Source organism: Sinohyriopsis cumingii, chromosome 1 (genome assembly GCF_028554795.1).
Source record: "Sinohyriopsis cumingii isolate HCF-2022 chromosome 1, ASM2855479v2, whole genome shotgun sequence".
NCBI classification, from domain to species: domain Eukaryota; kingdom Metazoa; phylum Mollusca; class Bivalvia; order Unionida; family Unionidae; genus Sinohyriopsis; species Sinohyriopsis cumingii.
In genome coordinates, this window is record NC_142961.1 from 185,595,518 (window position 1) to 185,607,908 (window position 12,391).

Genomic DNA, 12,391 nt, shown 5'->3' on the forward strand with positions numbered 1-12,391 from the left:
ACTTTGATAAAAATATAATAATTAAGATAACAGATTACATGATAAAAACAATGATGGTCTGTGGGGAAGTTATAACAATTAAGAAATAGCTAACACAGGCCATCATAAAACATAAAGATAAACAATTTATTTGAAATTCCAAATAATAATAATAATAATAATAAACAATTGTAATTCGTATGAGCTGTTTTATGGAGTCAATTACACGAGAAATTTCCTTGTTTTTCCGCTGCAGTAAAATTGCGAAGAAAACGTGAATGAGAATACATCACTACGTATTTGACTCTTTCGTCCCATTGGTGACAGCAGAATATACTCGTTTGTTATCTCATAAATTAAAGTCAAAATATAAACATTCACTCGCGCCTTTTGTGCCTTTGTTTACCGGTTTGATTTGTCACGTGACAATATTTCGCATTGAAGTTGAAAGCCGAATCTACCTCTAAATTTGACCGTCTTTAAACGCAATTTGTAGCCATTTACTTGAACACAGCGTTAATTTAAACATTGTCGACATTTTAAATCTAACACAGAAAACGAAAACAAAGTACAAATTTTGAAAATATATGGAGTATGGCCCCATTTTATAAGGTTGATTGACACGTGGGAACTATTAATAGCAACAGGTAGCTATTTGAATGTGTTTACTGCACATTCATATCCGAACGCCCTGTTCTTCTGTTGAGATAAAATGGCGATCGATTATTTCATTGTTAATGGGTTTGCATAAACAGTGACTCAGCAAACTATGTGAAATCTGTAAATTGTGATATGTATGGAGGGACTGTATTTTTTGTTGCGAGAGGTTTATATATTGTTATTCAGGAATGCTCCTTTGGGTTATTTCGATTTTCTTAAGAATTGAAATCGAAACTGTAAAAATTTATTATGAAGAATGTTTTACAGTTCACTTCAGACTTGGAATTTTAAAATGAATTCATCATCATGACGATACTCATGGTAAGGTTTGATGTGTGTGTGTGTTTATGATTTGGAATTTTAACATAGCTTTAAAAAAGATCAGTCATATCATTACGATGTCTGCACTGTGGCAGTTTATAGTGTTTTCTAGCACTTAGGTATCATGCCGCAGACATGTAGAATCATGTCCCACACACTCACATTAACCTGACACCAGGCCGCCCAGTCCTAACATTAACCTCTTAATACTGAGCGTCAAACGAAGCTGCTGTTGTTGCTATTTTTACGTCTTTGGTAAGACTTTGCCGAACTTCGAACCCGCGACCTCCCTCACAATCTGAACTGATACATTTGCTATGATATAGAGATGGACCATACGTTTTCCTCAAGTCTACTTTATCTTGGCTCCTCGTTTAACCCAGTGGTAGCTGCACTCATATAGTTTGCCAGCCTGTGTGTACGAAGTTTAAACATTCAGTTTGAAATTCAACATCGCATCATAAGCAAAAGTAGGAACATTATCAGAACCATGGATTGCTTGACACGTCCACTCACAAACAAAATTCAATAAGGCTGTGTTCAAGGTAAGTGTTTTAAATTACTTCGGAGGAAACGGACCTAATAGGTATGGTACATTTAACCGCCACTCAGATACCCGCCCATAGGAACAGAATAAAACTATGGAAGATCCTGTCGGCGATATCGTAAAGCGACTCGACGCCGACGGAGGAAAAATCCTCCACCAAATGACAAGGACAAAGCCCCAAGAAAAAAAAAAAGAAAAACACCTGAGTGACATGACGTTAAGTGAGAACTCAAGTGACAATAACAACCATTGCGATAACAGCTACAAAGACGAAGACGACGACATACATGTGAAATTCGCTAGACATAACAGGAACGGACTCGGAACAGGAAACAGGACAGGAAACTGAATTATCGAAAGGGACAGAAAAAACAATACAATCAGCAGATAACTCTGGAAATGGATTCGATTGAGGGCACGACGCCTCCGAGGAAACAAACACACTAAACTAATGAAATAATTAAATAATTTAACAGGAAAGAACAAACAAAATATGTAAAAGTAATTTTGATAAGGAATGCGGCCACCTCAAGTATAAAAAGAAATATGGCAGGAAAAAACTTCGAATTGTCTTAAAAAAAACAAAATGGTATAGATAATGAAAAAATAAATAAATTAATTAAACTAATATAATTTGACCTTATTTTAATACAACAAGCCAAATTTCCAAATGAACTAATATCTTTTGTTGAAGAAAAAAACTGAATGCAATCGTAATTTTAAACAACTGTAAAAATGATGATATAAGAGCGGGAATGGCAATAATTATTAGAAATAAAACAGTTCTTAAAGGGAATTTTTAAAGGGAGGATGATTCACAAAATATTAAACAATTTGCGTATAATAAATATTTACTGCCCGGCAACTAGGTAAAAGAGGCATGAATCTGTGCAAAATTTAAGCAAACATCTAAATGATTATACAACGGAACCACTAGTAATGGGAGAGGATTTTAAATGGGATGGGGAAAACATATATAGGACCAGGAGTTAGTCGACAAATTATCAAAGTTCCAAAGAGATAATAGAAAAACTACTAAAAAGTCACAAACTAGCAGATATGTACAGAAGATTACATATAATCAAAACTGAATACACATATGAATATAAAAATGGCGGGGGGGGGAGGGGGGCAAGGAGACTGGATACATTTTAGGTGACTAATTTTGAAAATAATATTCACATAAAAACAGAAATAAGAGATTTCAAAATATCAGACCATAAACATATAAATTAAGAAATGAAAATGAAGAACACACAGTAATGGGGAAAGGGGTTTGGAAAATAAAAACTAAAATAATATAAGTAGAAGAGTTTATTAAAGACATCAATACAGAATTAGAAAAAACTTAAAAATATAGGAGAAAGGATAATTGAAAATTTAACAAAAGACTGGGACAAACTAAAAATAAAATAATGTAAATATCTCTTTATTATTCAAACAAATTGAGAACCTTGCAAATAATGGTGAAAAACGAGCTAAATACATTATTAAAAAACAACTAACAGAAGACGCTCGGAAAATATATAAAGAAAAATTCAATAAAGTAATAGAGAAAGAGAATATGGGAAGAGAGATACGGGCAGGGAAATTCATCAACATATATAAAAAAGCAGTGGGCTTAAATAAAAGAGAAGAATTAAAAGCGGGGGGGGGGGATCGATTAGAAAAAATTAATAGATACTAATAATAATAATAATAATAGTAATAATAATAATAATAATAATAACAATGAGGACTTTGTATAGCGCCTAATCTTTAGAAGTTCTAAGCGCTTTACAACATTAGACAACACCTATAAGATAAAAATCATATAATAATATTATTACAAAAACAAACACCATGAAATTAAAAAAACATTAAAAAATAAAAAACATGCTGAGATTATTTCAGGTAGGAAACATTATTAGGTCCTTATGTTTGTTCTTGCAGTCGAAATAAGTGAGTTTTGAGAGCCCTCTTGAATGTGATCACTGTGTCTTTGTATCTAGGTTCATTGGACAATTTATTCCACGTTGCTTGGCCTTGGTATGCAAAACAATGTTGTCCATATGACTTTGTTTTCATAGTGGGGATAATGATTAAACGATTGTCAGAAGAGGACCGTAAGTATCTTGCTTGTGTGTACTGGTGGGTGAGATCAGATAGGTATGTTCGACTAGAGTCCGACAGTGAAACGTAGCACAGAGAACACATTTTGCGTTTGATTCTGGATCGAATGGATAGCCAGTGTAGGGTACAGAGCAGCGGGGAGGTGTGCTCTGATCGTGGTACTCTAAGTATGATCCGAGCAGCTGTGTTTTGAACTTTGTGAAGTTTCTGGAGTAGATATTGAGATGAACCAGACATAATTGAATTACAATAGTCAGTCTTGAAGGTACTAATGAACAAAGAATTGTGTTAGTAGCATCAACTGAAAGATATTTGCGAATTGAGCTGATGCGTCTCAGCTCAAGATATGCAGCCTTGCATATGTTCATGACATGTTGGTGCAATTTGAGAGTATTGTCCAGAGCAACACCTAGGTTTCGTACTGATTGTGTGAATATAATGCTGGTGTTGCTGATATTTATTGTTTGAGGTAAATGATGTGAATGAGAAAGTCTTTGTTTTATGATCAGAATGGCCTCAGTTGTATCATCATTCATCTGCAGTTTGTTACATGTCATTCATGATTTCACATCAGAAATGCCCCTCTCTACTCCTCGGATGGTAGCATCAACTTCAGTTGGGTGGCAAGATTTGTATATTTGGGTGTCATGAGCGTACACCTGGTGAGACACTGAATGATGATCTATGACACTTGAGAGCGACTGAGTGTACAGAATTAAGAGAACAGGTCCAAGGACAGACCCCTGTGGAACACCACAACATAGATCAACTGGGCTGGAGTGTATTTCATTTGTGGATACAATTGGTGTCCTGTTGACCAAGAAGAACTTGAACCACAGTAAGGCTGCATCATGAATGCCAAATACATGCTGGAGATGGTGAAGTAATATATCATGGTCTATCGTGTCAAATGCTGCAGACAAATCCAAATCAAGGAAAGTGAGGACTGTAATCTTTCAGCTATCCAACGCAGAGAGAATGTTATTAACTACTTTTAGAAGAGTAATTTCAGTACTGTGGCAAGGGCAATATGCTGATTTTACATTCCAAAAATGACTGTGTGAATTTAGATGAGATACAAGCAGGGATAGAACAACCTTTTCTAAGATTTTGTATATGAATGGTAGATTAGAAACTGGGCGGTAGTTCTTTAAATCGTTATGCTCAAGTGTTGGTTTCTTCAGCAGAGGCTTTACACTGGTAGTTTTGAAAAATGATGTTAATTCCCCGGATGAGAGAGAGGTATTAATAGCATATGTTGGTGAAGGCAATACTGAATCTAAGCACTCAAGCAGCAGTGATGTTGGAATTGGATCAAGTTCAGATGACTTTTGGTGCACTCTTCACCAGGATTGTATGTACGAAATCCATAGAGACAGGTTCAAATGCTGCTAATGGTTGCCGCTTAAATTCTGTATCCAAACTGAATGGGACGACGAGTCAATTGAAATTGTAGTGTCAATCTTATCTCTAATGGTTTGTACTTTGTCACGGAAGGTCGACTGGAGAGAAGGTAGTTAGAAGTGGCGTAGATTTGTTCCTTGACATGAGCTTGTTAGTAATCTCGAAGAGCTCTTTGCAGCTGAAACTTTCGATGACTTTCCATGACCTGAGTAGTGTAGTGTAGGCTGATTTCCCTGCATGGACTATATCTGTGACAGTCTTCTTAGTGGCTTCATATATTTGCTTATGAATAGTGAGTATGCACTTGAAGTTTTAGAGCAGTGGATAAAGCAAATAACTCCTTGTATAATAGGATCTTGAGGGTCATCTCAAAGTGTTATTTATTGAATGTTTATGTTATAACACCCCCCTCTCTTACATTAATGTACATGGATGCGTCCTCATGTTTTTAAGGTAAAGGTACTAATAAGTGTAGCTGTATAGGAGTTTCAGCATGGACAGAGAAGAAAACTGGACCTATACACATTAATGAAAAAAGGTATACAACAAGCTTATTGAGATTAAAATATAAAAGGAAACAGTTTTTTTTTTTTTTTAACAGGCCGTAACACTTGATCACTTTTCAAGAAATGAACTGAATTTTATCAGGGTTAATGAAATTTACAAGGCTACCTTTGTAACAAAGGTAAATAAAATAATTAAAAAGTACCTAAGAGTAATTTGCAGGTTAAAATAGGTTCAGAGATTATTCTGTTTCTTCCATTCAACTTCGAGACTCTCCATTTATTTTTGAAAAGAGGAGCCCTGGAATAATTTACCCCAAAAATTATAAATTTCCAGCCATCAAATAACTTGAAAATATTCCTCTATTTGTTTGACAAAATCTTTGTCATATCCATTATATTGGCTGAACAGAGCTATCTTGCGAAAATAGAAAACATTTCTGGTGTAATAGGAAATAGGACAACCAAGGAGCCCCTCCTCGTATGCCAAAATAAATGTTTGATTCCACAGCAGACAGATGTTAGTTCTCTATATACAAGTTCATGCATGACAGACAATAAATGAGCAATACATGATAGTGTACGTGCACTTTCTATGATGCTCCTAGACTTTGGAACGCCCCTCATATTCTTAGCCTATCACAAATATGTTTATGTTCAGATTTCTTTGGAACCAATGGTTGTCATATTGAACTTATGGATACTTGTTTTCCCAAAACAATATCTCCAGAAAAGCAGCATGTCTGCGTCTTCTTCCATTTCAGCCCCATACATGGATGAAACTTTCTCTATAAAGGTGTTCAAGATGCACATACTCCAAGCACCCAATATTTGACAAGAAGGTTACTTGAAGTGATGATAAAAGCAAGTAGAATATCCCTCTCAAAGGAAATAACCGCTCCGGAGGCCTAGTGGTTATAGCGTCCGCCTCGGATGCGGGAGGTCGCGGGTTCGATCCCCGGCCGAGTCATACCAAAGACTTACAAAAATGGTACTAATAGCTGCCTCGCTTGGCGCTCAGCATTAACAGGTTAGTGCTAGGACTGGTCGGCCCGGTGTCAGGATAATGTGACTGGGTGGGACATCATGCTACATGTCTGCGGCATGATGCCCCAGTGCTAGACATCACTACAAACTGCCACATTGCAGACATCGTAGCGATATGACTGAGAAATTGTTAAAGCTACGTTAAAAATAAAAATCACATCACAAATCACATCACATCACTCAAAGGAAACAGTTTCAATTTTGAAGAAAACAGTGATACGACCTCCAGGTTTTAAGTGACAAAAGTACTACACGGCACATTATCACCACCAACTACCTTGATTATAGAGCTACCAACGTCATTTGCATGATAAAGTGTGGAGCTAGATACAATTTAATAAAATATATTAAGTGGTTAAAAGGTGACTTAAGTTTCATTAAAACATTTTCAATTCTTGTCCTTCACGAAATGAAACAAATCAAAGAAATTACCTTTCTCCATGCCTTACTTTGAACTTAACCTTGTGGCAGGACCACCTGTATATTGCATGTGACATACTATCTGGTCATAACATGTATTTACATCAGCAGAATGTCATGAAATCTCTGCAGAAAAGAAATACGTTTCCAAATTCAGTTCGAGACAGAGAATAATGATTACAGTTTGAGGCTCATGTCATGTGTGCATTTGTTCATTGTCACAAGGGCTAGTATCGTTGCTTACAATTTACATGTATACAAGTACTATATAATAATACATGGGAGGACACATCACTCTTTTCTTTCACGACTTATTTAAGAATCAACTCTGATATTTCAAGCTAGATTTCTAGTAGCATAATAAGTTTGGTAAAAATGCTTAGCTCAAGTATTCAACGTTGTATGCCTGCCCAAAGTTTGGCTTACTATCATACCTTTAAGGAATGTCAGATCATTTTCCCACGCTACTGTACCTCTCAATATTGCCATGATAGTGCACACTTAATATGCAAGTGCAACTCACTAAATGGAATACTGCCTCCTCATTGGCCAAATTAATCTTACATACTGCACCTATTTATAACTTAGTTTTGTATTATTATTTAGTACATATATGACTAATCATTAAATTGTACACAATACGACAGCCATATAATTTCCTTATTTTCTACTTATAGTAGAAGAAAACAGACGCGTTTCTTGAATGTGAAACCACATTTCATAGCTTCATTCCATTTTGATACCCATATATGTAGCCGACCAGTCTAAATTCAAAATAACTGGTGCAAGACATCGTAATACGCTGGCTTTATCGATATGACTGATAGATGTTATATAACTGAGAAATGTTAGAGAGGGATTTTATTAAACTTAAAAACATGTTGCACCTAGAAAGGGATAAACCAAGAGCACTTTAAAAAAAAAAAAACGAAATAAGAATTTGGCAGTGATGTAATACAGCAGTCATTATTTGTGGACTTGAAGACCATTTCAAAGGTTCCTGTACACATGTAGACTGGTTATGCATAAATAATGTATTAGTTGCAAAGGTTCCTGTAGACATGTAGACTGGTTATACATAAATAATTTATTAGTTGCAAAGGTTCCTGTAGACATGTAGACTGGTTATACATAAATAATTTATCAGTTGCAAAGGTTCCTGTAGACATGTAGACTAGTTATACATAAATAATTTATCAATTGCAACATTCCTGTAGACACGAAGACTAGTTATACATAAACATTTTATGTTGTGTCTATACTCTTGTACTAACTATTAATCCACATGGATTTAGATGATTTGTGACAAGAATATTAACGTCCAGGCAAGTAGCAAAACTAAATATGCGTTTTTCAAGTTTTCTTTAATTATGGCTAATACTAAATAGATTTCTCTTTTTTTGTTCAGATTACACTCTTCTTGCCAGTTATATTATTAACTACACTAATACCTCTCTTGGGGGTTGACATGTGTGAACCTACCACAAGCAGCTCGGATTCACATTTAACAAAATTTCCTTCTGATCCGGTACTCAGGTAACGCATCATTAGGATCGGCAGGTATCTGGCGGAAGATTCCTAAAATTTTGAAATCTCTTCTTAAAAACTATGAATATGGTGGTGGTGGGGGGGGGCGGATCATTAGGCAAAAAAAAAAAAAAACAGCAGCCTACAATTCTGCATTTGTTTATGCCCATTTAACACTATTGTATGCATCTAACATTTGTGCATATTATGTATGTCAGTTTATAAGAAAAAAGAAATAGGATGACATGTATAACATTCAGACGATTAACAACTTACAAAAACAAATCAGTATAAAAGAAAATATAGTGGCCTTTGATCAATGCTCAAAGAAAATAATTTTAGACACAGGCCCAAGGATGGTGATTTTAAAAAGTCACAAGCCGTGATTACACAAACACTGACTTCAGTTTCCATATGGCCCCAGCGTTCCCATTTTTAATATTAGTTTTCAAACAACTTTGCAATTGCTGCACTTTAAAAATGAATTCAACAGGGAGTCTGAAGGTAATAGAGGTATCATTAGTGTTCATCACTACATTCACTAGAGACTGGATGGTTCTAATATCTTCTGGATTATCCGAATGAATCCTGGTCAGGACTGAATTATCTTGATCATCATAACTTCAGCATTGTCACAAATGATATGATATAGTCTTTTTACGTTATATATTTGTCTTTATATAAAAATGAATAAACTTCATATTTGGGGTTGACCATTTCATGGGAGAAAGGGACAGGGTCATAATAGTATTTTAAAAAGATTAAGATACCACATAATACTCAGATAATAAAGAAAACTGATCTGAATGGTCAATTCAGCATGTTGAATATGTTACGTACAGGTACATGTATTGTTCCTATTTCAACAGACAAAGTACAAAAGAATGCAGTACCGAATTTGCTATCCTATAAGACTTTACTTTTTGTCCAGAAAATCTTAGCTTCATCTTATACTCCAAATCGACGTATATAAATAATTCCCCAAAAGTACGAAAAATAAGGTGTAAAAACTATTTCATTTTATGGAAGAGATCGTGTATGAATAAATACAGGATAACACAGTGAGTATTTTAAACAATTACATGGCCATCAGTATTATTAGTTAACATAGATCAGATGTAATTGCGCAAAAGCAGCATGCACCAGTAATTTATGTTGTTTGCAACATACGTTGTTTAAATTTATTACATATATGTGCGTTACGATTAACAAGTTAAAGATGAATAACCATGACAAAGGCATATTCCATCACAATTTTCATTTTACACCTAATGATCAAATAAAAGTTATGCCCATTTGAGAGAGAGAGAGAGAGAGAGAGATCTGTTCACGATTGTAAATCTGTATTGTTCACTTACATGATGACTGATACTACTCATTTACAAATGCAGCACCATATTCCATTATCAGTTAGTACCACTAGGTAAGCGATTCCTTTTAGTTGTTTTTTTTTTTTTTTTTTTTTGCGACTTCTATTATCCAAGAATCAAAAGGCTTTATAGCGGTATTTACATGCTAATTAAATATGCTACAGCTGTATACAGTCATTCCAACCTAACACCTGCCTGAAATCAAGATTCGGCAGACCAGATCAGATTAGCAAGGTTAACAATAGGGAAAGAGGCTACCCATGGGTATTATGAATACGTACCCTATAATGAAAGAAAATGAAAGGTGGTTACTAATGTAAATATCTCAGCCTGAAAGATCTTTTGAACCTACGGATGGAACTGACAGCAATTTTAAGTAACATCTACCATGATCAAATATCAAATAACAGTTGCTGCTTGAGCACAGGAAGAGTGCATGCGTTTCGAAAAAAATCTTATTTGTTGGGAATGGAAAGGTCATTTGCAAAGAAAATTAGCATGCGAAATGGACATTCTTGGGATTTAACATAATTAGAGTCAATATGAATATAACTACTGTGAATATTTAAACCTTGCTGGAATATGGTATGTATTTTCATAGTTGACATTTACGTTTCATATATTAATGTTTTCTCTCTTTGACAAAATCATCGGCTAAACGGGGACAATAAGGTAAACAAAACAAAACAAATGCCCCTACAAAAAACGAAAAGATTTGAAATCTCTCTATCTCTCATATATCGAACCATATTTTATTTTGTCCACGAGATGCAAGAAGAAAAATGTGATGGATCCCTCTCTCTGTACCTCTGGTCCCCCTAAACAACTATGGAAAATGCAGTTTCCCCTTTGCGGGTTATCTGAAATAGCATTCAATGATACTTTTAATATTTATAAAACCGGAAGTTATTATAATTTAATTCTACATAGCATCACGAGTTTTATCGTATCTGTCTCAATAATTTGCAGGTCAGCGTTATTATATGTAGCTAAAGGTACATCATACTACATTTAAAATACTTCGTGTGGAACAAATTAGGTAATTTTAGTTACATTTAATGATCCTGACTGGAAAGGTTACTGAGTTACAGATAGGGTCAAATTCGCGATTTTGTGTGGAATGAAGTGATAAAGACAATCTGGCCTTGTTTTATACTCAGCATTGATTTATATAAGGATGAAAGATGGAAAATTTGTCAAATTTTTTAATTAAATTCATACTTTACATCGACTTATAGTCCGGTAAATACGGTATATTGATGTGTTGTTGACCTTATGTGCAAGGAAGTAAATACCTCCATCTTTTTGGTGTTTCTGGCATGTTGCCGGGATATATGATTACCTACAGAATCCACTTTAGAACTAATGATAATTATCTTTTTTTTCAGGCTAAGAAGAAGATGATATCACTGAAACATTGTGCAATGCATTTTCCGTTGACATTCCTTTACTTTCTATTTGGGATAGGTCATCTAAAAGGTAGATGATAGGTATTGCACATCCAAATGTACAGAAGCATGAAATCCTAAATCCAGAAGTCCTTGATACTTGTACTGATTTGTTTTAATATGAACTAAATAAATAATACATCAGATGAACACTGAAAGTTTCAGTTAAAGAATGCAAACTCTTTGCGATTGTATTACAAATGCCTCATCACATTTGCACATCCAAATGTACAGAAGCATGAAATCCTAAATCCAGAAGTCCTTGATACTTGTACTGATTTGTTTTAATATGAACTAAATAAATAATACATGAGATGAACACTGAAAGTTTCAGTTAAAGAATGCAAACTCTTTGCGATTGTATTACAAATGCCTCATCACATTTTCCAAGTTGTCGTTTTGAAAAAAAGTAATTGCTCTAATAAGTGCTCTATTAAAAAGGCCAGTCTTTAACGAAAGCTATTTTTATTACAAAGTGAAAGGTACAAATTAACCATCCATATATGTAATACAGGATTTATTTTTCTAGTCACAATAATTTGAATACATGGGTAACAACCAGAATGATCTAAGTCAAAATACTGCCGTCAGTTCAGTCCAGATCTGATATGTTTAATTTCGAAGGCATAATATAACTTTCATGTTTTGATCATGTGACATAACACACCAAGCAAACAAAACTCTTTTGGGGCATTATATGTATTATTTTTAACTGTGTTTAAATAATGAATACAGCTATTCTATCCTTCATATATATAATTTGTCTTTTTCCTTTCTTCTTAAATTTTAAAGGCTCGTTTGGGATCAGTCATCAAATTATATGTGAATATGAAGATGCTTTTCTGATATGGCCTAATGTACCAACTAATGTGAAGAACAAAGCAGTGTACAAGGGAGACACTCTTATTGTGGCATGGTCACGAGAACGTGGATTCACTGAAGGCCCTTCTTATGAAGGAAGACTGAAGCAGCAAGGAGAAAGTGCCTTCTGGATAAGAAAAGCAAATCGATCTGACAGTGGGACCTACAAGTTTATATACAACAGTCCTTGGT

The 12,391-nt window shown here is 34.7% G+C and overlaps 1 long non-coding RNA gene across 1 annotated transcript; it reads left to right on the plus strand.

The window, feature by feature from the left end:
- Nucleotides 1-684: 684 nt before the first annotated feature.
- LOC149808527 (uncharacterized) lies at nt 685-12,373 on the plus strand. The gene is made up of 3 exons (XR_016425337.1): nt 685-1,505; nt 11,279-11,369; nt 12,131-12,373. It is a non-coding gene; the product is annotated as an uncharacterized LOC149808527 (long non-coding RNA).
- Nucleotides 12,374-12,391: the final 18 nt, after the last annotated feature.